At 39.5% G+C, this 24708-nt stretch overlaps 1 protein-coding gene across 16 annotated transcripts in view; it reads left to right on the forward strand.

The window, feature by feature from the left end:
• GRIP1 (glutamate receptor interacting protein 1) overlaps positions 1-24708 on the forward strand; it is a 312190-nt gene that overhangs the window by 186661 nt on the left and 100821 nt on the right. The window lies entirely within an intron of this gene.

The raw sequence follows: 24708 nt of genomic DNA on the forward strand, positions 1-24708 counted from the left end.
GAGTGATGCTATAGTATCATTTATAATTCACCAGAATAATTGTGAGGGTTGTGCAAATTGCTTTGTATCTCCTCTAATTCCCACTGGCTTGATTAGCAACACATTCGCTCTTACATAGGCTGAGAAAGTGATAATTACCTTCGTCTTTATGAATAAAAGTCTTTTTTGACAAGTCCTGAATTTGCTGAGAAGCAAGAGTTAGAGATCAGAAATATGTGCATTTTCAAGGATGATTACTGCCAGTAATTTTGACTGAAAAAGAAAGATGATTTCCCCAGATGCTGCAGTGTCTTATTTCAGCATTTTCAAAATTAGATCTGTCCTCTTTCCTTTCAAAATATTTTGGAGCTTTTAACTGTATTTTTTTCCTTAAAGAAAACATGTTTTTAAGGATTAAATAACTTTAAAATTAAAGGCAGCATTGCATTTTGGATCAAAAATAATACTTCAGGTTGACCCAGAAAATAATTTATTACTGTATTCTTTTTCAGAATTATCTGTTTCTTAAATTCAAACTTCTCCCTCCTTTTAAAACTTTTTTGTTTACTTTTCATGTTTAAAACTGTCATCAGCTATAATCCAGAGTTTGTATGAAAAATCACTTGAAAGTTTCCAGTGAAATGGATGCAATTTATGTTTGAGGATATATACAGTATCTCCACATAAACCAGACAATGGCATCAGAGTGTGTTACTAGGATATTGCACTTCACCAAACAGCTGGTGTATGTTAGCAGCTTTACAAACATGTTCTATCATAATCACATATGAGAGCAGATACATTGCTTCCTCCAGTTTCCTGGAGGGAGTTGAAACCAGGAGCTGGTGGTTCCCACTGAAGTCTTGTATTTCCAGAAGGTATAGACTCAGCCTTCTGAGGTGATGTATTCAATCCCTTTTCTGATGTGTGACTGGCAACTGAGCCAGGATGATGCAGTTGTGGGGGATCAGAGAGGTGTCTTGGTCTCTACAGCCCTGTGGAAGATGGGAATGGACCATATCCATCAAGAATGAAAGCCAGAGTAATGTGCTGCAGATCTGTCCATATTCATTCAGTTGTGTAGTAATTTTGAATGTTAAAATTCTCGTATTGTATACCAGTTTCTATTGTATCCCTTCTGGTCAGAGAGTCTGTGAAAGAAGAGCAAACCTTTGTTTGTACAGGTCTGTGCAGTGGCGGGTGTGTGTGACTTCGCTGTGCTGCTGAGAGGGTTTCAATGCGGAGGTGCTGAAGCAGGTGCTTCCTTCTCTGGCTTCACTGCAGCTTGTCTGGCTTGCAAGGGGCTCCTTGGAGCTTGTGTGCCTAAGGCAGGGATGGTTTGCCTTACCTAGGCTTTTCAGTCTTCCTGCTGAAACTACTAGGTTTTATTCCAGTATTTCATTATGTGGAATGCAATTTATCTTCTGGTAAGTAGAGATTGTTGTATACCTAGTCAGCTTGTGTGGAATGTTTCTAACCATGCTGTATTAACTTCCCAATAAATAATTATCTGTTTAACAGCCTTTGCACAGAAAACAATTCAGATCTCCCTGGGGAACAGGCAAATCATGCTACTGTTCAGTACATTTCAGATATGTTTTGTTGCCTATTCTGTTTTCCTGTTGTCTTGCGTAATCTTTTGTGCCTGCGTGTGGTTATCAGGTCAAGTATTCTGCAACTGAGAACACAGGAAAATCTTTAATTTAGGAAGCAAAATGCTATATCAATGCATATCCATTGAGTATGTGCCAAGTGATTGCGTGCCAGCTGTGTTTGGGGAATGCTGGTGAGTCACCTTGGTGGGCAATATTATTCATGTTCTTACCCGTTTGTGCTTTTCATCTGCCACTTCATGTCCCAGGATGCAAAACCCATGTTTCAAACTTTTGGTCTTCATTATTTACTTTACATTATGACAGGAAGGTAGTGCATCCTTGGAAGTTGACATGGATTGTTTATTTTTTGCAGTTAAGGGAAGTAAAGTGTAGTAAATACTTCATGCTGTTACTAAGAGCACTAGGAAACTCCTACCATCTGCAGAAATAAATTTTCTGGAGCAGAAATAGCTATGTATCAGGCTTTAATGTACAGATTTTTTTTTTTGTCCATGCCTTTTTTCCATGTTTTTTTGTTGTATGTGCCTGAGGTTGGGCAACTTCAGACAATTTTGCTAGAAGTTGAAATGGCTGAGAGATTCAGGGTGAAAAAAAACCCCAGAATTGTTGTGCAGTGGCCTCTCCAAGAACAGCGGTACCAGCAGTTGTTCAGTTTTGAAGCAGAAGATAAACATACTCCTGCGCACCCAGCGGGTTGTGCAACCCTGTTCACATAAACTGTTAGTCATTTCCAAGCATTTAGCATGTTAGCATTTCCAAGGAAAAGATGGAGCTGATGCCTTGCCCTGCACGTTTCTGAAGACTGCAAGAGGAGACATCCTCCCCGCTCTATACTTGGGGCAGGCTAAGGGAAGAGGATAACTCTGTGTTACAAGAAATGATTTGCGTCAGTTTGCCAATGGCTACAGCCATGGCTTGTCCCTCCTCCCCACGGCGACTGCCCGTTCCCAGCAGTGGCTTTTTACAGACCCATTCCCATGTGTTTTCAGAGGTAAAATGGGCTTCTTCCAGCCCCTCTCTCTGCTTTGCTTTTAGTTTTTGTTTGTGGTTGTGGCTCTCCCTCCCTTATTTGCTGGTTCTTAGGGAAAGACACTGGCAATTCATTTATGTATTATATGAGGATTATGCACACACTCAACAGGCTTGTGCAGCCCTGTGTTTGCTTACACAGAGGTGAGCGGGGCGTAGAGAGTGAAATCAGTGCTGGTTTCTTAATCATGTCTGCCTTCCAGGACAGTGCAGGAATGGCTTTCTGTTTTTAAGTGTCCTGTCCTTAATGTGAACTGCTACAGGATGGGTTTTCTCCCACAATTACTTTGGAATTTTATAGAGGTTTCAAGACATGGTAGGAGGGGGAAGAATGGGAAAAGGCTTTGTAGAGCTCCATCTTGGTATTCTTTGCACCTACTTAGCATCCTTATAAAATCATAGCATCACAGAATCATTTTGGTTGGAAAAGGCCTTTAGCATATCCTTACTGAGTCCAGCTGTTAAAACAGCACTGCCAAGTCCACCACTAAAACATGACCCAAAGTGCCACATCTCCACATATTTTAAATACATCTGGGGATGGTGACTCAACTGCTTCTCTGAGCAGCCTGTGTCAGTGCTTTATAACTCTTTGCCAGAAGAATTTTTTCCTAATATATAGTCTAACTTGGGTGTTTCTGATTGACCATGCAGTCCATGCTTTTTCAAATTGAGGTGCCTATTCCTTTCAGGCAGGCATTTGGTAAACTCGATAACTCCCTAACACTGTTTTGGCCAAATCTCATGATTTACATGTGGCTTGTCTGGTACCATGTAGGAGGCTGGCTCCTCTCTGTCCAACCTGAGAGTGAGTGCTGCTGCTGGCGTTCCTTTGCTGTGGTCTGGGGTTAAGAAAGAGACACCAGAGCCTCTCCTGCTCCCTTGGGCTGGGCTCAGGAGCAGGGCTGTGCCAGGGACACGGTCTCCAGCCTTGCCAAGGGCTGCTGCAGTCCTGGTGTCTCCAAGCCATGGTGGTGCTTCATGGTGCCCTCAAGTGACCCACAGCTGATCAGCACTGCCAGAGGCAACCCGGCCAAAACAGTGCACCCTCAGCAGCACGGCAGGGGCATCTCCTGCCCTGCCACATCCCCTTGCTGCCTGTCCATCTCTCAGCAGGGGCTGGATGTGTCTCCCTGCCACTTGATGGCATTCCAGCGTGCTGCTGGCATATTGGCCAGTGCATCATCAAACCTCCTCTCTCTCCTTCAGGTGACTTTCTCAGCTCTTCAGTATCTGTTCTGCAGCCTTGGAGAATTCCTCTACGGCACCATTGTGCGTTGGTGGCTTTGACAGCAGTGCAGTTCAGCTGTAATGGTTACCTCTGTGTACCTTTTAATTACTTTAAAATACACAGTGTGTATCTCTGGAACAAACTGCCTGATGCCCCTTAATCTTCCTGTTTATCACTGTTTGCTCTGGTTATCTTCAATATGCCAGTCAAATAACTTGAAAAATATCTGCAATGATTCTGTAGTATGACTTGTGTAATACAAGTCTTTGATTTCCATAAATTAAGGAATTAATCCTATTTAAATTTGAGCAGCCTGTAGATAAATATTGATCTTAATTTTAAAAAATGTTTAGTAATGGAAAATGAGCATTATTGCAAAAATGTTACTGAAAATCAGTATTAATGATCCAAGAGCATTTTGGCTTAGCTATTGAATCAAAGTCATGCAGACCTGCTGATAGTGGACTACCTACCTTGCTGTCATTGAACATCATTCTAAATTATTGTTGAATTAGAAATACACTGTTATCATCATGAAAAATTCTGTAATGCATTGTTTTTTGACAGCTGTGATTCTTCTTCCTAAAAATACTGCACAGGGATTTTTTAGGGTTTTAATTTTGCTGAAGAGATTTTTTCTTGAAGCCTCCAAACTTTTATTGTATATCTCTATAACTGATAGGTTGTGGCTTCTCTGCATCACCATCTACTTCTGCTTTCTCTCACATCAGTGAAATATTAGTGACTTGTAAACTAGGAACAGCATTTCTAGATGGTATAACATCCCCTAACCTGTTCTTAGTCATTCTCCTTTTTCAACAAGTCTTCATTATGCATTTTATTTATCTAATTATACTTTTCTTCTCAGCTCAGTACTCTTATTATTTTCAGCTTAAATTTTTACCTATACATTAATTGTTCTGACATCTCCTGTCTAGCAGACAGGTTTCTAGTTCTGATGCAGACACAATTATTTTCTCTTCCTACTTCCCATCTTTAGTAATTTCAAATAAATTACTTTCCCAAACCTTGATTTTTTAATTTTTCTTTAATGCTATATTAATATTCATTTGTTCTGTCTAGCCATCCTCTCCAGCCATTCTCCTTTTTGGTACTAGTTTTATCAGCCTGATTGACCTATTTCTTACAAGGTTGACTCTGTTTTGCTGAGTTGGAGGACACCTGGGTGTCAGCCTTTTTCCTTAAGAAGATGGGCATTTCCCATACCAACAAACCCTTCTGTCTTTGGGGGTTGCTGACACATCTGTTTGCTGGGATAATCTTGGAACAAAGGGAAGCCTAATGTTTGACGATCAATGGCAATTTGGGAGGATGTGCAATAGGGAACAGATGTTGCATCTGTTACTTATCCCAGTGCATCCCCGTGCTAGCCAAAAGTCCCAGTTTATCCGAGTTGGACCCACACCAGCTGGCTTTTATCCAGATGCCAGACATTTGTGTAAGCAGGGGATGAAAAACCACCGGGCATCTATGAGAAGTGACATATCTCATCTCACCAGAGTTACCACAGCCCAGACCTCTCCAGGCATGCCTGTGGCTTCCTGTGGTGGGGGAAGGCAGCCAGGCACAGGCTCTCAGTCATTGCCCATTGCCCTGTGGACCTCAGCAGCTTCAGTCATTTCATCCTAGGCACAAATCTTAGCTCAAAATGGCTGACCAATGCACTTTGTACGGGCTGTACCCAGAATGGGCAGGCTGGAGCTTAGCTGTGAGTTCATGAACTTTGGTTTGCACAAACCACCTTTGCTTCTGTCGTGCAGCGTTTTGCATGGCAGCGATAAGCTCTCGTATGGAGGGCTGCATTGCTTGTGAGTGGGGAGTATTTCCCAACTGCAGGGAGTTTGACTGAAATTCTCTGATCATTACAAATTCTGCAGCTGTGCTGTTGCCTTTGAGAGGTTTGTCTTCTCTCTTAAAAAGAAGTCTCACCAAAAATTTCCTGTATCTGCCATGCCTTCTTCTCAAGCAAATAAAGTGTTTCCTTTGCAATTTCCCATTTCAGGAACTCTTGCATGCCAGCGGTGGGAGAGGTCCCAGTGAGTGTTCTGTGTGCTGTCCTACTGCAGGCAAGGGGGGTGACAGGAGGAGGATGGCCTAGAGGGAGCTCTGGCAGAGCTGAGGTTGCCCTGACTAGATAAGTGGCTGCAAAGGTGAGCAGGGGAAGGGAGAAGCAGAGGAGCAGAAGCTGCTGCCTGTGCTGCTGCTGCCCATGTAGTGCTCAGGATGGTGACAGCACCGGGGCTCGGCGCGCTCTGAGCGTGCAAAGGACTGAGTGCAACGGGGTCAGGGTGTGCACTGCAGGGAACGGAGATGTCCAGCTGAGTGCAAAGCACACTGGATCTGTTCAAAAGCATGCTCTTTCCTCCTGGATCTGAGGTAACTTTGCGTCTGGCAACTTCCAGATGCTCAGAAACAGTGATTTCAGAATCACAGAGCCATTTAGGTTGGAAAGGACCTCTAACATCCTCAAGTCCAAATGCAAACTCAGCACCACCAAGTCCACCACTAAATTGTGTCCCTGAATGCCGTATCTAAACGTCTTTTAAATGCTTCCAGTGATGGTGACTCAATCACTTCCTTGGGAAGATTGTTCCAATGCTCGGCAACCCTTTCTGTGAAAAAAATTTTCCTGATGTCCAATCTAAACCTCCCCTGGCACAACTTGAGGCCATTTCCCCTTGTCTGACCACTTTTTGCATCAGATAATGCAATTTGAGTTAATTCATTTGTTTTCATTTAAAAAAAAAAGTCTTCCTTTTTACTACTCCTTACTTGGTGTATTACAATTGTAAAAAAATTAAATCTGTAGTGACAGTGCTTTGGGGTGGGGGGATAAGGTTAAAGTTGTGAAAAGTGGCTGTGCAAGAGAAACAATGAAAGGAAGCCGAAAAAGGTGGGGAGAGACTGTCAGTAATTGAGTGAGTAGCTTCAGGCTTACTTGTTTTGTTTCATTGGGTGGTTTTTGTTGTTATTTTTCCAAATAAACCTCAGACCTGTTTTTCACTTAACCATGGACATATTTGTTTGGATCCAAGTGTCAAAGCAAGCAGAAGCTTTAAACTTAAGAGTTTTATGAAAAGGTAATAAGAGGAAGTAAGAGATTGGTTATAATATCACAAATCATCTTCTAGCACCTTCACTTTTGCATTTTACCTCGAATCAAGGATATAATTATCTGAGGAATGAAGTCTTGTTGGAAGACGGTGCAATTGTATTTCTTCTGCTTTTTTTGCCTCTCAAACTCTTGGTCCTACATTCAGAGGACTTTGGCTCAGGTCCTTCCCCTAGTTGTAGATCCAATGAGCAGCACTAAGTACAGTGCTCAGTGTGATGCTCATGGCCTCTCCTAGCAAGGTCACATCAGCAGAGAGCTGAGAGGTTCATAGTGTGTTGTTCTGTTGTCAAAGGTGAGCTCTGTCAGTCAGATTCCTTAATTTGTAGCCAGCTTGCACACTGATACATGCACCAGTTCACTGGCTCTGTGTTCAGGCTGGACTCGCTTGCTGGGAAGGTTGTAGTGAACAAAATGATGGTGGACAGCCCACTTACAGGATGTAATAAAACAGATGTACAAATACAGTCTTTATTAGAATCATACAGACTGGAAAATACTCTTAATAATGCTCTTAGCCCAGCACCATCTTGTTTACCACTTAACCATGCCCCCAAGTGCCACATCCGCACACCTTTTGAACGTTTATTGTTCATACTTGAAAATAAAGTAGCCTTAGTTTTAGGCTATATCAGTGTACAAATTTTTCAAAAACATAAAGGACACTCTACAGGACCAGAGATTGCAATATCTCATTGAACCTTGCTTAACAGCAGTTACTAAAATTTGATTTTATGACTTTGTTGGTCTGCAGTGAATAGTGGTCAGCGTGGTTGGCTGGGGAGCAGCATTCAAAACCAATCAAGAGAGCAGAGCAGTCTCCCTCCCTCCTTATTGCTGTCATTCCTAGGGAGAGATGGCAGCTAGACACCAAAGGTGAAGGCAGGCTAATGAGGAGCATAGTTGAGGATACCAGGGATAAGTCAGAGATATAGTTATCCCTGGTAATATCAGCCTGCCATTTCTTTTTTCCTCCTTAAAGTGTTTTAGCAGCAGAAATCATCTGCTTTCTACTTGTCGACTTACTGTTGCAACCTTGAAAACATCTGCCAGTTTTAGTGAATATTTCAGATGGCTGTAATAGAAAATATGCCTGCAGTGGGTCTGGGGAGGATGTTGTCACCTACTGTGATGGAAAAACAGTGCTGCTGCTGGCAGTTACAGTTCTAGTCCCAGTAAACCATGAACCTGATCCTTTGCATGGGTTTATGTGGCTGCCCACATTAAAAAAAACCCATTGTCTCCATTTAGCATGAAACATAGCAGTCCAGATAAAACACGGGTCACTGTGTAGCTGTGCTTTGTTCTGCATGGGCTCCATTCAAAATCTCTCTCCTGTTTGAAACTCGTCTGGGAGGATTGGAATTGCCTGCAGGATCATTTCTCCTTCTTGCTGACTGCTTCCAGCAGCCGTGTGTGACAGCAGGGAAATGCTCCATGACAAGTGGAGCCAGGCCAGTGCTGGCCATCAGGCCAGGGTGAATTGAACCTAGATTTACAGAAAATTTTCTTGCAAGAGCTGGAAATGATCATAAAGTGCACTTCATTAAGATCTCTCCTTAAGGTTTAGTTTCTCCAGAGGAGCTTTCTCTTGATAAGTTGTTGATAAACTCAAATTACTTGACAAATAGTAGATAATATCAAATGTAAATTACATTTTACAGAAACAAATTTGTTTTCCTTGCACAATGCTCTCAAAGAAAGAATAACTGTTGTTTTGTAAAACTCTAGTGACAGTTCAGATTATACTTTATTTGGAGGGCATTTCTGAGGTCAACTAAAGTGAAGATGTATTTTATCCAGGGGCTTTATTGCTTCATTTTCAAGTGTAGTGTCTCATAAACGGAATCAACTGTATAGTCCTTTCCTAGGGAAAAAATGTGGATTTTAAGTGGGAGAATAACTCTGTAGACTTTTTAATAATTTAAGTGCCTTAGCTTCATGCTTATTTGGCTTTTCTGCCAGTATTGATACCACTATTTATTTTCAGATTTCAGCCAGTTTGTATAGAATGTCTTAAACGTAAATCCCAAAAGTCACAAATCTTACTGTTCACTGAGGTTGCAATGAATGTTTTCTGTTGATGTATGATCTCACTGGATTTATGTTGTAATGTTAAAGGTGATCTTCAGCAAAATCCAGTAGCAAGAACTTGAGAGAAGCAGCTGTTGTATTTAAAATTAGCACATAACGTGTCATTAAAATAATAGAGGTTCACAGAGTTGCATTCTAAGTGCTAATCATCGTATCTTGTGGATGAGTTGACTGCTGTGCCTTATTCCACAGTGCTTCATGGGTTTGGATGATTGGCCTAAATTATTCGGTAAAAGGCTGGAGGTGATAGAAATAGGAGCACATATCTGCTTAATGTATGACATCTGCCTAATATCTGCCTGCGGAACCCATCAACTAAATTAACATTTTCTTCTCCATCCTTGATCTTTGCCAGTGTCACTGGTAGGTGTAAAGTACTGTCCTCTCTGGGTTGTCATGAGGATTTTCAGTGTACTGGCTTCAATTGGCAGGGAAAGAAAAAATTACAATGGACTGGCGACATTCCAGGTTGTATGGAGAGCTAGCAAATTACCAGGGTTAGATTTACTTTTTGGCAAGCTAAAATGTCAACATGAAGAAATGATGATTCACTGAGATTGTCCCGGAGAGCTGTAATTATAATCATAATCCAGAATGGCTTTTCTCTGTTCATTTAGGCAGGTTTTCATAAAGGAACTGGGTCAGTAAAAACAGCACCCATACCTTTACAAATCCACACTACTTACACCTTTATCACTTACCTGCTCACATAAAAATCATTGTTTCTATTGTACAGTGGAAAAGACTAAAATTTGTGTAAGGCTGGAGTTTAGTTGCAAGTAATGCAGGAATGGTTGGAAGTATTTGAATATAATTAGTGAATTGAAGAAAAATTAAGGTAATAAAGTTCGGCTTTTTTAAAGTGGAAAGCCACTCCAGTGGTGCTGTTTGTGGATCAGTATCTGTATGCATGAATGGATTGCAGTGTCTTCCCTTTCAGCACTTTGATGCACTTTAATAAACTTCTGTCTATATTGAAGTGTGTGTGAGCACACGAAAAAAATCTGTGAAGAAAGGGATGATAGCCCACACATCTGGGAATTTCAAAATAGATTGTGCGTTTATAAAAGAGTGCTGGACAATCTTTTATAGCCTTTTTATATCAAAGTGCTGTTATTCTGAAATTGTTATTGTTTTGTGTTGTAAATCACTGTGTTGGAAACATTTATTTTTATGAGCTATATGAGAATAAGTGTTACAATTTTTTTTAAAAGACACTAAAATACTGAATGTATGACTTCCAATGTCCAGTTTTTTATTCTTACATAGAAATTGTGTATCAGGATTGCAGACAGCCGTGCTCACTGCAGTTTGCCAGGGTTTTCAGAGGGAAGCTGCTACAGCAGTGGCCTGTTTTGTTATAGCTGCGTTTAGAATGTGATATTTAAAGTGCTATATTTTAGAAATGCTTGCAGAAATTATTCTGTACAGATTTGTGATGGATTTTTACTTACTTTTCCTTAAATTACAAAGCATATCACCACACAGAAAAATGTATTATTGTACATTTTATGTAAATTTACATGTCTTGACTTTCTCAATGCAGTCAGAGAGCAAAAAGCCCTGCATGTGCCTGAATAGCTGCAAAACCAGAGCAGGAAAGCATCCCAAATCAGAATAATATCCAGCCTCTGTTTGAATCTAAATCAGTCTGCTAACTTTAAAATCCCACTGCCTTTCCATTTGGCTTTAATTGGAACAACTGATCCCTTAAATTGACATACTTTTTCAGAGCAGAATCTTAAGGAAGATTATTGCCTATACTGTTGCTGTAGTAGCCAGTCTGACTAAACCAAAGATATCCTGGCAATATCAATGAAAGAGTAATCCTTTTGTGTTTAACTTTTTTGTTTTAACTTCTGATTTAATTTGAATAAATCCATTAGAAAAGGATAATGGGAACATTTTATTCTTTATCATAATCTTTATTGAAAAGATAATTTTGAAAAAACTTATATTGCTTGTATGAAACATTACATATATATGGATCTTGGCATGAACTCGGGGAATAGACATTCTTTGATCTCTGTTGTCCTTTTATTCAACTTCTAATTAACTTTTTACATGCAAGTCTCAATAGACTCATACTGGAAGCAATGGGAGCAATTATGAGGCTAACCCAGTCCCTGAAAAAGTCATGCTAGAAAGAAAAATGTGTGCAAAACAGTGGTGATTAAAGAAATAATTTCTCTGCCAAGACCTTATGTTCACTTTGTTTTGTCTTTAAGTTGTCATTGACACCTCTATATTTTTATTTCATGCGTATAATGACAGCAGTAGCACTATCATTGTTATGTGTGCTTCTCTGCTAAGCAGAATATTAAAGAAATTATCTTAATCAAAAATTCCTGCATAGGTGCAAAAGTATTGAGAGTTCTGTTTCCTGAACTTCATAGCTTGTTTTCAGTTCCCACCCAGGTTCCTTGAGCTGGTGATGGTAACAGAAAATAAATACAGCTCTCACTATCTCCCTTGTTCATTTGCATCTCACTGAGAGAAACATTAGCCTAGAGCAGAGGAGACAGTTTGGGACGGGAAGCAGCAAAGTATTAGTTCCTGCTGTGATACTGATGTTGTGGTGTTTTTTGCCAAATCAACTTCTCCAGTGCTTTCTCCATTGGCCTTTTGCTATGGGCAGTAGGAACTCAAAACCAAGGACTTTTAACATCTGTGTGATTTCAAACCAGGCTGCTTCAGTTGTACTGTGTAGTTAGCCAAGGAAATATAACTTATTAGAGGTACTCTGGAGGCAATCAAGAAGGAATTGCAAAGTGGGATTAGTCTCTTTCCATTCATCCTCTTCCATGCTGTTACTTCCTTTCCTTTTCCTCTGCAATCCACTATAGTTTGGTTTTGCCCTTCTCTCCCTCTTCCTTATGTGACACACCACATACTATGCATGGCAGATATATTTATTTTCTGTTACGTTTTCTGACAGACTTCATCTCAGCCTTTTATTCCTTTTATTTCTCTTATTTCTTTTATTCCTTTTATTCCTTTTATTCTTTATACACTGTTAAAATGTATTGATCCTTTAAAGGGAAGAAGTGTGGATTCAAAGAAGCAGGCAGAAGGAATGCTGCTGTGGAACATACAAAAGCAGAGTTTTGTTCAGCATCCCTTGCCTCTGGTCTGACCTTACATGGAAATATGAAGCATGGGAGCTGCTTTCACGGAGCTGTTTGGTGGAACTGTCTTTTGACAGAGAGAAAACAACATTTTTTTTATAAACTCTCAGACAGAATATGTTCAGAAAGCCTAGGGTCAATGCCACCAGCTCAGCTGCCCTACAGCTCCCTCAAGGACAAGTCTGCTTGGGTTTGTACTTTACATGGAAATGGCAGGTGACTGGCAGCTTTGAACACCCATAAACCTCATAGACAATGAGTTTATTGTTATTTATTCTCTTAAGGCAAGAAGACAGGAATAGTAATGGAATTTGGAGTATGAGAGACAAGGGGAAAGTGTTAGCAAGATGTTTTATAAGCCTCACAAAGAATAATTTGACTCCTGTATTATGCATAGTGAATGGCAGGGTTTTTTTTCTGTTATACCACTTTAGGTGGGTTTTAATGTGTTTGTTTTTCAGAGTGATTGATGGGAACCCAGGTTGTTTTTAAAGTACATCTGCCTAGACATTTAACTTAGAGCAAGCAATCTTCCCTTCCCCCTCCCAACCCCACCCTTCTCCCCCAAGAATTCTGGACTGAACAGGTTCTATTTATTTGTTTGCTGCAAACTCTGAGGTGGCTTTTTGTCTTTCTGTTGGATGCTCATACAGCATGTTCACCACTGATTGTTGTTACCAGCCTGTACTTCTGTACTCTTCCATCCTCTACACCGTGCCCTGCTGACGCTCCCCCCCATCACAGACTCATGCTCTCCCACAGAAGGGAGATGTCCTTCCTCCATGGGTCTGCCTCTCTTCCCCATGCTTTCCTCTCAGGGAATGTGCTGGTGAAGCTGAAAGTACATGGAGCTGGCACTGTCCATCAGAGGAGTTAACAGTACTTGTTCCACAGCCCTAACTCCTGTTTGGAAATGTTTTCAGAAGCATTTACATCTCTAGCCAGCTAAAACCAATGCATATCTTTGAGCTTTTGTAAAAGCTGGAAGTCAGAATGTGTTGACTTGGAGGGCAGAAGTTTGTTTTGTTCAAGCTGTCAGGGCAGATGATGGTGCCTGTTAGTGTTAATGGTTTGATTTTTCTTAGTTTAGATAGTTAGTCATGTTTTATACCTTAACAACTAGACTGTAGTAGAGTAAAGTTATAATTTGTTCTTCAGGGTCCTTCAAGAGATGTGTCACAGTGGTGTGTGATCTTTCAGGGCTTGATAGGCAAAGGTTGAAAGTCACTACCTTAATCAACTCTTGTGAGTCTCAGTGGTTTGCTTTACTGTTCTAAATGAGTGTGTTCAACTCAACTCTTTGACTCTGCAGCAAACTATTTGCTTTGTGCAATATGGAAATCATAGCTTGAATTAGTTGTATTTTTTGAAATACCAGTTATTTTTTGAAATACCTTAAAGATCAAACTTGTGCTATCATCTGTAAGACATTGTGCCCTGGTTATTAGTACAGACACTGTCCTCTGTGTTTTCTTGTTGATTTGGTCAATAAAATTCCATCTGTGCCTATGGTTGTATTTTCTGGTTTATGGGGGCTTGCTGCTGGTTATTGGCTGCTTTTGGTGTGGTTAATAAGATATTGTTGTCACCTGGATTGCTAAGCTGCAGCAAGTAATTGGAAGCATTTTGCTCCTTGCATGCATAGGAATGTTTCTCCCTTCCTTCTCAATGGCAGTTTATATTAATGTGCACTCTGCACCAGGCTCTCCTTTTAGAGACTTCAGATCATGAAGGAAATAGGAAATAGTGTCTCTGTGAAATAATGATGTGGTCTATTTTTCTTAACTTTCTTTTTTCAGAGGTTTAGTACAGATGTAATCCACAGCCTGAGTAGTGTGCAGATGTTAATATATTTAGCACTTCATTGAGTCTGAAGTTTCACACACAATGTTTTATTAATAGTTATATTCTACTTTGGCTCTTAAAATCAGCTTGGTTTCCCTCAGTCTTTCATTATAAAAGCCTGGACAAGGCTCAAGCTAACCATGATAGAGTGATCTGGACTCTGGCATTCATCATGCTGTTGGTCTGCCAAAACAAGGGCTTATTTGACCTTCATTATATGGCAAATCTGGAAGGTCTGAGCTTTTGCCTTAAATATCATGCAGAATGAATCCTTTAGCTGCATCAGGTTGATTTAACGTATTTTTAATATGTGATATTTCTTGTTATTTTAGGTTGCTTTCTCATGTCTGTTTTGAAATTATGTTATTAATTTAGTAAATCCATTGTTAAAATTAAATGTACGTGCTCACAGACACATCCATATCGTGATAGATCTGAAAAAGCTGGCAATGTGCTGGTAATACACAGAAAGATGTAATAATTGAATCACTATTACTGCAGGGTTGGGAGAAAAAATGTAAATAGAATTTTCATAGTATGAAAAAACTAAATTCGTATTTATTCTTCCTGCATTGTGGCTGGCAATAAGTTAATGCTCTTGTTTCTAGGAGACTCAGAGCTAAAGACATTGGTGAAGGTACAGCTGTGAACTGCTGAAAGAGAGGGGATTCTAGTTAAAAGGCTTGGGAGATTTGAGCATAGAAAGATTAAAAATTATTTGTGTGCATTCTTGAAGATCATGGAGGTATAATTTTTGCATGCCATACATTAGTTTTTATCTATTTCTTTATTGCTGTATTTTCCACAGGTTCACAAAAAGCTGATTCACACATGACTAAGTTGCATGTAGGCAAAGATGTGGGCAAGCAGATCTAATAATTACCATTTTACAGAATTTGAGGAATACTGCAGACAGTGAACTGCTTGCCCTAAATAAGCTTTGAGATTAAATAGGACCCAGGAGACACTGGCAAATAAAGATTGTTTGACAGGTTAAAAGCCTTGCTGTAAGGAACTACATGCATGGATAGATGCTGTCTGGAGCACAGAAGGTGGCCTAGGCTTTATGTGAGCTTTAAGTAAGACAAATATGTATATATTGTTTTGTCAACTTGACATCTCTTTTGTTACTGTGCTTTGTTCCCACTTCTAAAAGCACACAGCACTTTATTTAAAAAGAACCTTACTCTGCACTGTGTTCAAAATTGTCACATCTTCCAAAAACAATGAAGTTTTGCTGACAAGTGAAGTTAGTCTCAATTATTGTGCAGTCTCTGTGGATATATTGAGTAAACTCTTCCAGGGTAGGGGCTGAAAGTAGGACAGTATTTCACAAGGCCATGAGAAAGGTGCCAGGTTTATGGCCTGACTCTTGAAAGAAGTGCAGTCTGAAGGATCAGTTTTTCACTAAGCCTGAGCTGTGTCAATTTGGACTAATGTGTGTCATTTGGACTATAAATAAGAGGGACAGTCCCACTGGCATGCAGTATAAATACACTGGTACTGGTATAATGTTTATGCAGCTTCTAGTGGCAGGTTAGAATTATTCTGTGAATCAAATAAAGCTTGTTAGAGGGATTAAAAAGAATGTATATAAATGTATATAAAAATGTATACATTACAAAGATGGAAAAGTATGCTTTACTCGTAATGTTGTCCACCCTAGAGTTAAACTTGTGTAAATTCTTGCTTTAAAATTAAATGGGATACTCCACCAAATTAATATTTTAGTCAGTGTGTACACTGTGCTTTGGTGACAAGATCTGCCAGTGTTTGTGCTAAGTCATACCCTGTAATAAGAGCTGATAGGATCTGAGCCTAAACTAGTAGTCTCTAGTAACAGTAATCTGTGTGGTTTCTGGAATGAACAGAATACATGAGAGATATTCTTAGTAAGATCTTCTGAAGAGTGGAAGACTGTTATTAGGAATAACAGAATGACAGTTAAAGCAAGGAAAGAAAATTGCAGACTGATGGAGGGAACTCTTTTCCAGCTGTGAGACCTGATACATCCTGTGGAGCAGTTTCCAGAGGAAGGCGATGAGGATGTCATCACTAGAGACACTTAGAGACACAAATAGGCTGAAAAACACATTATATAATTTACTGCAAATAGCATTAGTACAGCACCGGAACTGAGGCAGGATAACTAACCTCAAGAAAAAATTACCATTTCTAACTTCTCTTTGAAGACAGTGCTGTGACTTTGCTTATTCCTATTTTCTGTGAAGCAAAAAACCCACCTGATTTCTAAACAGTTTAACATATTTTACTTATTTTTGATGGAGCTTTAATTATAGTCTCACTGGCTCAGCTATTAACCTTAATCGCTGGCGTCCCCCTGCACACCTGCAACTGGCTTCTGCTTTCCCTGGCATGCAGTAGAGACATTCCTAAATGACATCCTCTCTTCCCCCAATCCCTGCCCGCTGCAATGTCAGCAACCTGGGCAGATGTTTATGATGTGCTTTGTGTTGCAGTCTGCACTCGTAGAAGATGGTGTGTCTCTTCCTCTCTTCCTAATTTTCAAGGAGTCAGACTGTAGGGAGCACCTCTGCTGAGACTGGGCTGAAAAAGCACAGGCACGGTTGATGCACAAAGACATCGCTGTTGAGACCTGCTGGTACAGTAGAGGTGCCATGCAGAACTCAGATGAATGACCAGGATATATTTCTGCTGTTGCATTTTAACCTCAAATGTAACAGCAGATCATACTGTGCATTGTGTTTGGTTAATACACAGGGCAATGCTATTGCCCAAGTAACCAGCTGCCTTTTGTCCAAAGGAGGCACAGTGCTGGGCAGCCACAGCAGTCGGGGTGTGGTGCCCTAGCTTCAGGCATTGTCCAGGAGCCACGGGATGTGGCTTGGCCCCTTTGCTCCCTGTCAGCTAGCACTGGCTTCCCAGCCCATCTGGGAATGGGTAGCTGAACCAAGGGTAGGGAATTAAAGGTAGTACTAAGGTAACTGATACATTTTTAAAGTTAATAGCTATTCATAAAAGTGTTTTACCATGAAGTGTGGCATTAATGCTCAAATATTTTTGAGGTATGTTGATTTAGCCTTTACCAGTGTTAGAGTAATTGAATTTGTTAACTATTAGAACTTTGTAAAGAAAACAGTTTTCGATATATTTTTCCCCCAAAAGCTAATGTGCAAGCTATGGCACTTTCATGCAATGCCAGCATGCAGCAATACATCAGAGCTGCACATGTGCAAGAACAACAAAACCTTCCTATGGACCAGGGTGTTCAGAATAAAACTGAAGCTTGAATATCTGGAAATGCTTCCTTTCAGTGATATCTGTGTCACTTAGGAATTTCCCTTTAAATGAAAAGGTTTATAGCCCCATCCTCTAGGATAAGGTTTTCTGCAGAAGTTGTATGTACAGAAAAATCCCAAGACTGTTGCAGAAAAGAAAATTGTTTACATCCCCAGTTTCTTCAAGCTTTTTCCCTCACCAGTCTCTTCAGTTTCTAGCTGGTCTGGGTAAGCCTCACACATATCACTTCTGTGATGCCTGTATTATTTCCATAAACAATAAACAGCAGCCCAAGACAATAAAGTGAAACTCAAGTTGAATTTTAAAATTATGTAACGATTCAGTGATGATTCTGGTTTATGGCATTCGTGCTTAATGCTTGATGCTGTATAAACAAAAATACATATTTATCAGATTGGAAGTAGTTTGTGGTTGGGGTATTATTTAAATAGGATTACTTCTTTATTAGATAATCCACTGAAGTGAATTTCACCATATGCTAATATCTCTTGAGACACATTTTGAGCTTTCTGCAGATCCTGCATGTTTTAAATGGTCTTGGAAAGTTCTGAATTTTCATGAGCAAAATAGCTTTGAGAGGAGATCAGCATACTTAGTCATTTAGGAAACCAAGCATTTCCATTCAGGTGCCTAAGCACAGGCGTAGGAAATTAACTTTGGACAAGCAAACTTGGAGGATATTCAGATCATTTTTCAAACAGTCAAGCTTGCTGAGGTATTCTAAATATCAATACAAAATGGATTCACAGTTATGCATAATTACAGTAGCCTACTTCTCTTGCTTCTAGATTAAAACTGAGCTGCTACTGTAATAAGTAACCATATAATTCAGAAAAAAAGATAATTAAATTTACATAAAGTATAATATAATTGAATAAATTTTCACTTTAGAGAGACAACAAAGTTATACATTGGTAGTATAACTGTTGAAATTAAGTTTCTAAGAAAACCAGAGACGTGTCTGTTAAATGCGGAAAAGAAAATTACCAGAGGAGCTATTCTAACTCTTTCTTCTCATAATTTTTCCATGTCACATACACCAACAAATGTTACTTGTGGAAGCATTTGAAACCCTACATTTTCTTAAAGACTGCTCTCAAGAGCACTGAGCACAGAATTTGATAAGAAAGGATTAAGATTAAATACATCTATATTTGTCCTACTTGGAACCTAGTCCATTAATGGCTACTTTACATGCAATGCTTAAAAAATTTTAGATAATTCTAAGCACTACTTTGAAGAGCAGCATTGCTATTTCAAAAATCAAGTCTCATTGAAAGTGACTGAAGCCATAGTTCTAAAATTAATTTGAAAAATTATTATTCCTCTGCACCAGTACGAGAAAGTAAAGCTTTCTTTCATAGTTGGAACTCCCATAACACATCTGGAAGGGTTAATATATAGGCAAAGCAAATTTTGGCATTTTGTTGTTTCCTGAAGCATATGCATTCAAAATATGCACATTATACCTCCAGTGAAAAAGTCTAAGGTAATTTTGTCTCTTTTTTCAATAGTTTATATTCCCTTATGCTCTGGCACAGCTGTAGTGATATTGTAGTAACCGTGCATGTTCCAGGATTTCAATTTTTCTCTAGATTTCTGCATTATTTAAAAGAAAATCATACAAAATGTAGCATCCTCTTTTCCCGGGAAAAATACATTCTCTGAGATATTTTTTCATTATCCTTGTCAGAGTGAGCTAGCAATTGTGTAGCTGGGAGTTTGGGTACTCTCTGTGAATGTGAGAGTGAGCTTCCAAATGGTTTTTCACCTTTCTCACAGAAGGGAAGATCTTTAACAGAAAGGTCTGAGCTCAGAAGAGAGTCAGTTGCTGCAGGAATGATCCTAAAAGTTCTACCAAGACTCTTTGTAAGCCTCCCCAGCTTCAGAGCTTCTATAAACCACAGGCATCAGTGGATACATGTTTATTTTTATCTGTAAAAGCCTCTAGCTTCAAGCAGTGGAGATAATGAAGAATGCTGTAGTTTGGAATTTACCATCACTGGTATGATACTGTGCAATGAAAATGTGCTTTTAGGTAACATTGGGCTCATGGCATTTAAAGATAAAATTCAAGATAGGTTTCAGATATAGGAAGTATGAGAACCTGTGGTATTTTGTGCTGTACCAGTGGGATTCATAAAAATTAATTATTTTTAGTGAAAAATACTCTCCTTTATAAAGTTAAGGAGCAACAAATTTCAGTCAATGGAATATTACAGATCTAGGAATGCGTGAAGTAACAAGTGGGACTCTGGTGCTTTTATTTTTTGAGGACCTAATCTTGGGGATCCTCTTGAGAATTTGTGGTGTTGTCAGTCTATCTCTGTACAGATGTGTGATTCTCTACTTGTCTGAGGTGCATCCTGTCCCAAATGGTGCAAACAGCAGCATGTAAAGTTGATCTTACTCCTGTAACACTGAGACAGCTGGAGGTTAGCCAGCTGAAAATGTAATGTGCTTCTTTGAGGAGTCTTGGGACTTAGCTGGAGATTCTTCACAGTGGGGAACATTTGCGGAACACGTCAGATTTCACTTGCTTGGGTTGTGAAGTCTACTTGGGACCTACATGGTTATGCTCTAAAATTGTTGAAATGCAGTTTTTCCTAGGCCAAAGGACAGCTTGTTCTGTGGTGAGGCATACTTAAGGCCATCAAAGAATGGAAAATAAAGAACTGAAAGATGGAAACTCTGTTCTCCCTCATAATGCTTTCAGATCTACTGTTGAAAAAATTTAATACAACTTTCAAGCTCCTAAATATTAGAAAATTTCTGTGTCTGAAATTCCTCATGTACAAATTTGATGCCACATAATTTCCCTGCTTCCTCTAATGCAGGTTTTGCAGTAAAAACCGGGTACAAATGACATAGAGCTTGGACACAGGATTTGGACACGTTTACTGGGTTCAGCAGTTACTGCACGGACATGTGGCAGCAGCAGTGAAGGAGCCTCTAACCCCACTTGAAGACTGGAAGGAGGGAGTGCCCTTAGCCTTTACCACATCTGTAGACAAGATTCTTGTGTCAATAACTTTCACAGCCCCCAGGAGACACGAAAATGGTTCAGTGGTCATAAACTGCCTGAGTTGTTGAATGTCTAGACTTGACTGTTGAGGAAGTATCCTTAGGTCTTCCTTCTGTTCCCTCTTAAGTGCCCCCAGTTGGTATCCTTCAAAGGATATTAAGCTAAATGCAGCAAATTTCATATGGTCATTTTGCTGACACAGTACTAGGCACTTCAGATAAATATCTGTACACATTGTCTCATGTATAATCTTTCTGGGGTTACATTACTGTTCTTTCTTAGAATCTTCAGAGCCTTTAGTCTTGGACAGATGCCCCACACCTGTATGGTAAGAGCAATGCAGAATGATATAAATGGGTCACAGCGTGGTCCCAAACTCAAAGAATGAATCATTCAGTTACAGAATAGAGATCAGGTTAAAAATGGGGAGGAAAGTGAAAAAAAAGCTGTTTATCTACCACACAAGCAAAAAGCAATAAACCCACAGTAATAACTGTAAGCAGTAGGAGTACTTTCCTGTCCACTTGATTATTATCTTTGTAGTCTTAAAGGTGTGCAGGGCTTTGAAAGGGTGATGTGTGAGCTACTGTTACTGGTGTTCGGGGCTGTTTCATGAAGACAAGTAAAAGGAGAAGACATAAAGGTAATTTTGTTTTGCTGGTTAAGAATCCTAATAATCTGCAAGGTGTCACCTCTGAGATTATCACTTTGTGTTCTGCCAAGAAGGAGTGAATTAACACAGTGTACATCTTTCACTATTGCACATTTACAGCTGTTAGAAACATGCAAAGTATGAATTTGGTGGAAATGACCCCTGCCTCTTAACAGCCTAAGAGGGTTGGTTGCCTGTAGTCACTGAGTGAGGAGATCTGCTGGCATAGCTGACACCTTTATATGACCTACTGACTCGCTGAAATTGTTTACTCTGAGCTGTCTGATTTTTTAGCCAGAGGGAATTACAAGAGGGAAAACAGCCAGTGATTTATCAAAAGCAGCTGCACCCACAGCTGGATGGGTGTAGCTAAGCTGGTAGGACCGTGGCCACCTGTGAGGGATTCCTTCAGAAGTGACAAGAGCTGTGGCAGGGCTTGCAGCTGTGTGTCCAGGTGAGGGTATTTTTGTGCTTTGGGACGATGCAGTTTGGCCTCTGGGTTCTTTATGGACTGTGGCTGGCTCCATGCTGATGGTATGCTACTATTAGGGGTGTAAACAGGTGAGATTTATGTTTCTGAATCTAGTCTGTTTCTCCCTCTACTTTGTATGTGTGGTGTCTTAAAATATATCACAGTTTTTCCTGATACTCAGTTCTTATCTCCTGAGTTATTATCTGTTTGCAGGGGAATGCTTCAGATCCTTTTGCTCCTTTGATTTTTCTGTGTGTTGGCTTGCTGAATTGAGCTTCATCTCCAAGCCTATCAGTGCTGGCAATACAAAACTCTTCTACAAATCCCTCTTGGCACTGCTGTCATAAGACATTTTTGCATTTTTAAGACCCTCTCTGCTAACTATAGACTCGATGAAGGCATCAAGAAATTTTAATTTGATGATAAATTCTTGTGGCTACTCATGCAACTTTATTAGTACATACAAACAGATTTTTTCCTTTGGGCCACCATGAATGATGTCTGACACTTCAGAGCTATCAGGACTTCCTTGTCTCTCTACTTTCTTTAGGGTGACATATATTTCTGCATCTCTCTGATCTTTATTTTGCTTTCCTGTCTCAGTTAAGCAACTCAATAAGGCTCAATCAGAATCTTTGTACAATAGGTTGTGTTTGTTTTCCTTTTCTCCTTGGAGTCCTTTACAACTATTTCTAGTTATATTTCAGTCTGATTTTACTGTTGCAAGGGCATTAAAAGGAAATTCTTTCCAGTTCTGAGAACAGCTTGTCAGTCCACCAATGGCTCATTGTTCTTTCCCAATAATAATAGGGTATATTTTGCATTTATGAAATTTCAGAAGTTTATGAAGAAACTTTTTGAGCCCTTTTTTTTGCTATGAGAATCTGTGAACTGATTAAGAAATGTAATGCAAATTTCATGCCTACGCTTCCCAATCCATATAAGCATCTGAGAAGCTTTCAGTGTTAATAGGCTTGAATTAAAATACTAATTTATTCACCTGTGCAGTCTTAGTTACTTTCACATCTGCCAGTTATTATGTAGAAAAGATTTTTGCTCAGGCTCCCTAGTAAGTATTTGAATGTGCAGTCTCCTCCCCTCACTGGTGTTGTTAACCACAAAGATTTGCAGACTTGTGTTGTGTTCTGAACTCAGAATAACCACAGATACTTCTGGTCCAGTGCAATATTGGGAAAATCTTCTTCCAGCGTCAGAGTGGAGATGATTTACTCATTTGCTCAATGACAAAGATTCGGTGGAAAATGTCTGGTTGTGCACATTCTTCTTTCCTTTTTTCCTCTCCCTCACTCTGATGACAATAATACATATGTAAGAAGTCTGACTTGGAGAAGACTGTTTTGTTGTGTAAATTGATAGGTTTTTCATAGGTAGGGCATACAGTCAAATAGGGCCCAGGACTCATCACTATCCATCAGTTATATAGAAATTGTGTTATGTTTCCTGCCCACTTTTTACTAGAAAAATGTGTGTCCCACACTAGGTGCTGTCATGTTCAGCATCTGCAACTAAGTAGTAATGCATAATAAACATGTAAGCCACATGTTCAGTTTCTTTGTCTTAAGCCTTGTCTTGAGTTCAAGTGCAGTGGTGCCTCTTCTGTAAAACAAAAAAAGATAAATGCTGCTTCTTTCAGAAGCTTTAGTTCAGGCCTAGTGTATTTTTTTTCTTTAATGGGGGTGGTGTATATTCTACATATGCAATATTAGCTTATCCACTTACCCCAAATGGAAGTATAAGGTTTACATACCTTTTTCTTAAATCATGTACCTGGGTCCATGTTAATATTTTTTCCATGCTTCTCTATTTCCTGTAACTGGCAGCTTTATTTTCTTGGCATTTGTACTAGCGTGTGGTATAATCAAACCTGTTACTCTTTCACTGTAACATTGTATTCCTGAAACAATTGTCGTTCATTTTACTGTAGAAAACACAATTATATTGGCTGTTGTGCTATTTTACCAGTACATGTTCTTCCCTAGTTGCTGTATTTTCATCAAGGTTCATGGCTATAAATAATTATTTTGCCTTTTCCTTTTTTTTTTTTTTTTTCCCTTTAAATTAGTTTGTGCTTTTTGTTGCTGCAACTACCTAACAGCAGCAGACTTCATTACAGAAGTTCTGGTTCTAAAGGATCACCAGTTCATTCAGTCACTTCTTTGAGACCTGGTTTTAAATTAAATTATGCTGACCAAACCCTTATCTCACTGGTATAAAATGGAGTGCTGTCTTTGATGCAAGTTTCTGAAGGAGTTTGAATCCTCACCAGATGTAAAGAGTGCAATCAGCAAAGAAGGATTATACTGTCAAGAGTGTCAGCTGAAAAGATGGTTCTCCAGAAAAAGTTTATATGGTTCTGTTTGATCTGAGGATGCTATAGCAGATAATGTAGTCTTTGATTCCTCTACTCATTGATCAGTATTTAAGCACATATTCATGCACATGCTATAAATGCATCAGTCATTTGCAATCTGAAGGAAAATATGCAAACAGAAAGATTTGTGACACTTTAAAGTCTTTGAGCACTCAATTAAAGGGAAAGCAAGGCAGAAGCCTTATTTCTTCTGATTCCTTTCTTTTAATTGAAATAATAAAATGTATATACTATTCTCTTTTTTTCACATTTCTTTCCTGCACTTTTAGCTCTTCCTTTTCAAAGCTGCAATATAGCTGATTTTTTTCCTTACCGTCATTCTGCTCTTAAGAGGGACGTAGAAGTGTCTCACTTTCTGCCTAATGCTGCCTCTAATTGGTAACTCATCTGCTCATCCCACCATTAGTGGTCTTTTGTGCACTGAAGTTGTTCAGTAGGTGTTCCACATAGCTTCCTGTTTAGACACAGGTACAGTGCTGTTCTTGAGGCGCAAATGTGCCTGGCCTGTTTGGCAACAACTTTCTGATGTTTTCCCCAGTCAATTGCTACAAAGGAAAAGGAGCCACCCACTGATAGATCCTAAAGGAAAAGTGCATCTTCCCAGCCAGAATATTCAAAAGCTTCTGGAAGCCTTTTATTCCTGAGCAGGGATAGTGTCTCTGTCATTCAAGTCTTTGTCACACAAAGCTTCTACACATAAGAAAAGGGCAATTTCTATCAGTATGCTAAACTTGGAAAAGCCTTTATATATCAGACCTGACATCAAATATGTGTTACCTCCAATTTGAGTTTTAGCACATCCTTTTCAGCTCTGCTACTCAGAGCCTTTG

This window comes from Catharus ustulatus, chromosome 4 (genome assembly GCF_009819885.2).
Source record: "Catharus ustulatus isolate bCatUst1 chromosome 4, bCatUst1.pri.v2, whole genome shotgun sequence".
NCBI classification, from domain to species: Eukaryota; Metazoa; Chordata; class Aves; order Passeriformes; family Turdidae; genus Catharus; species Catharus ustulatus.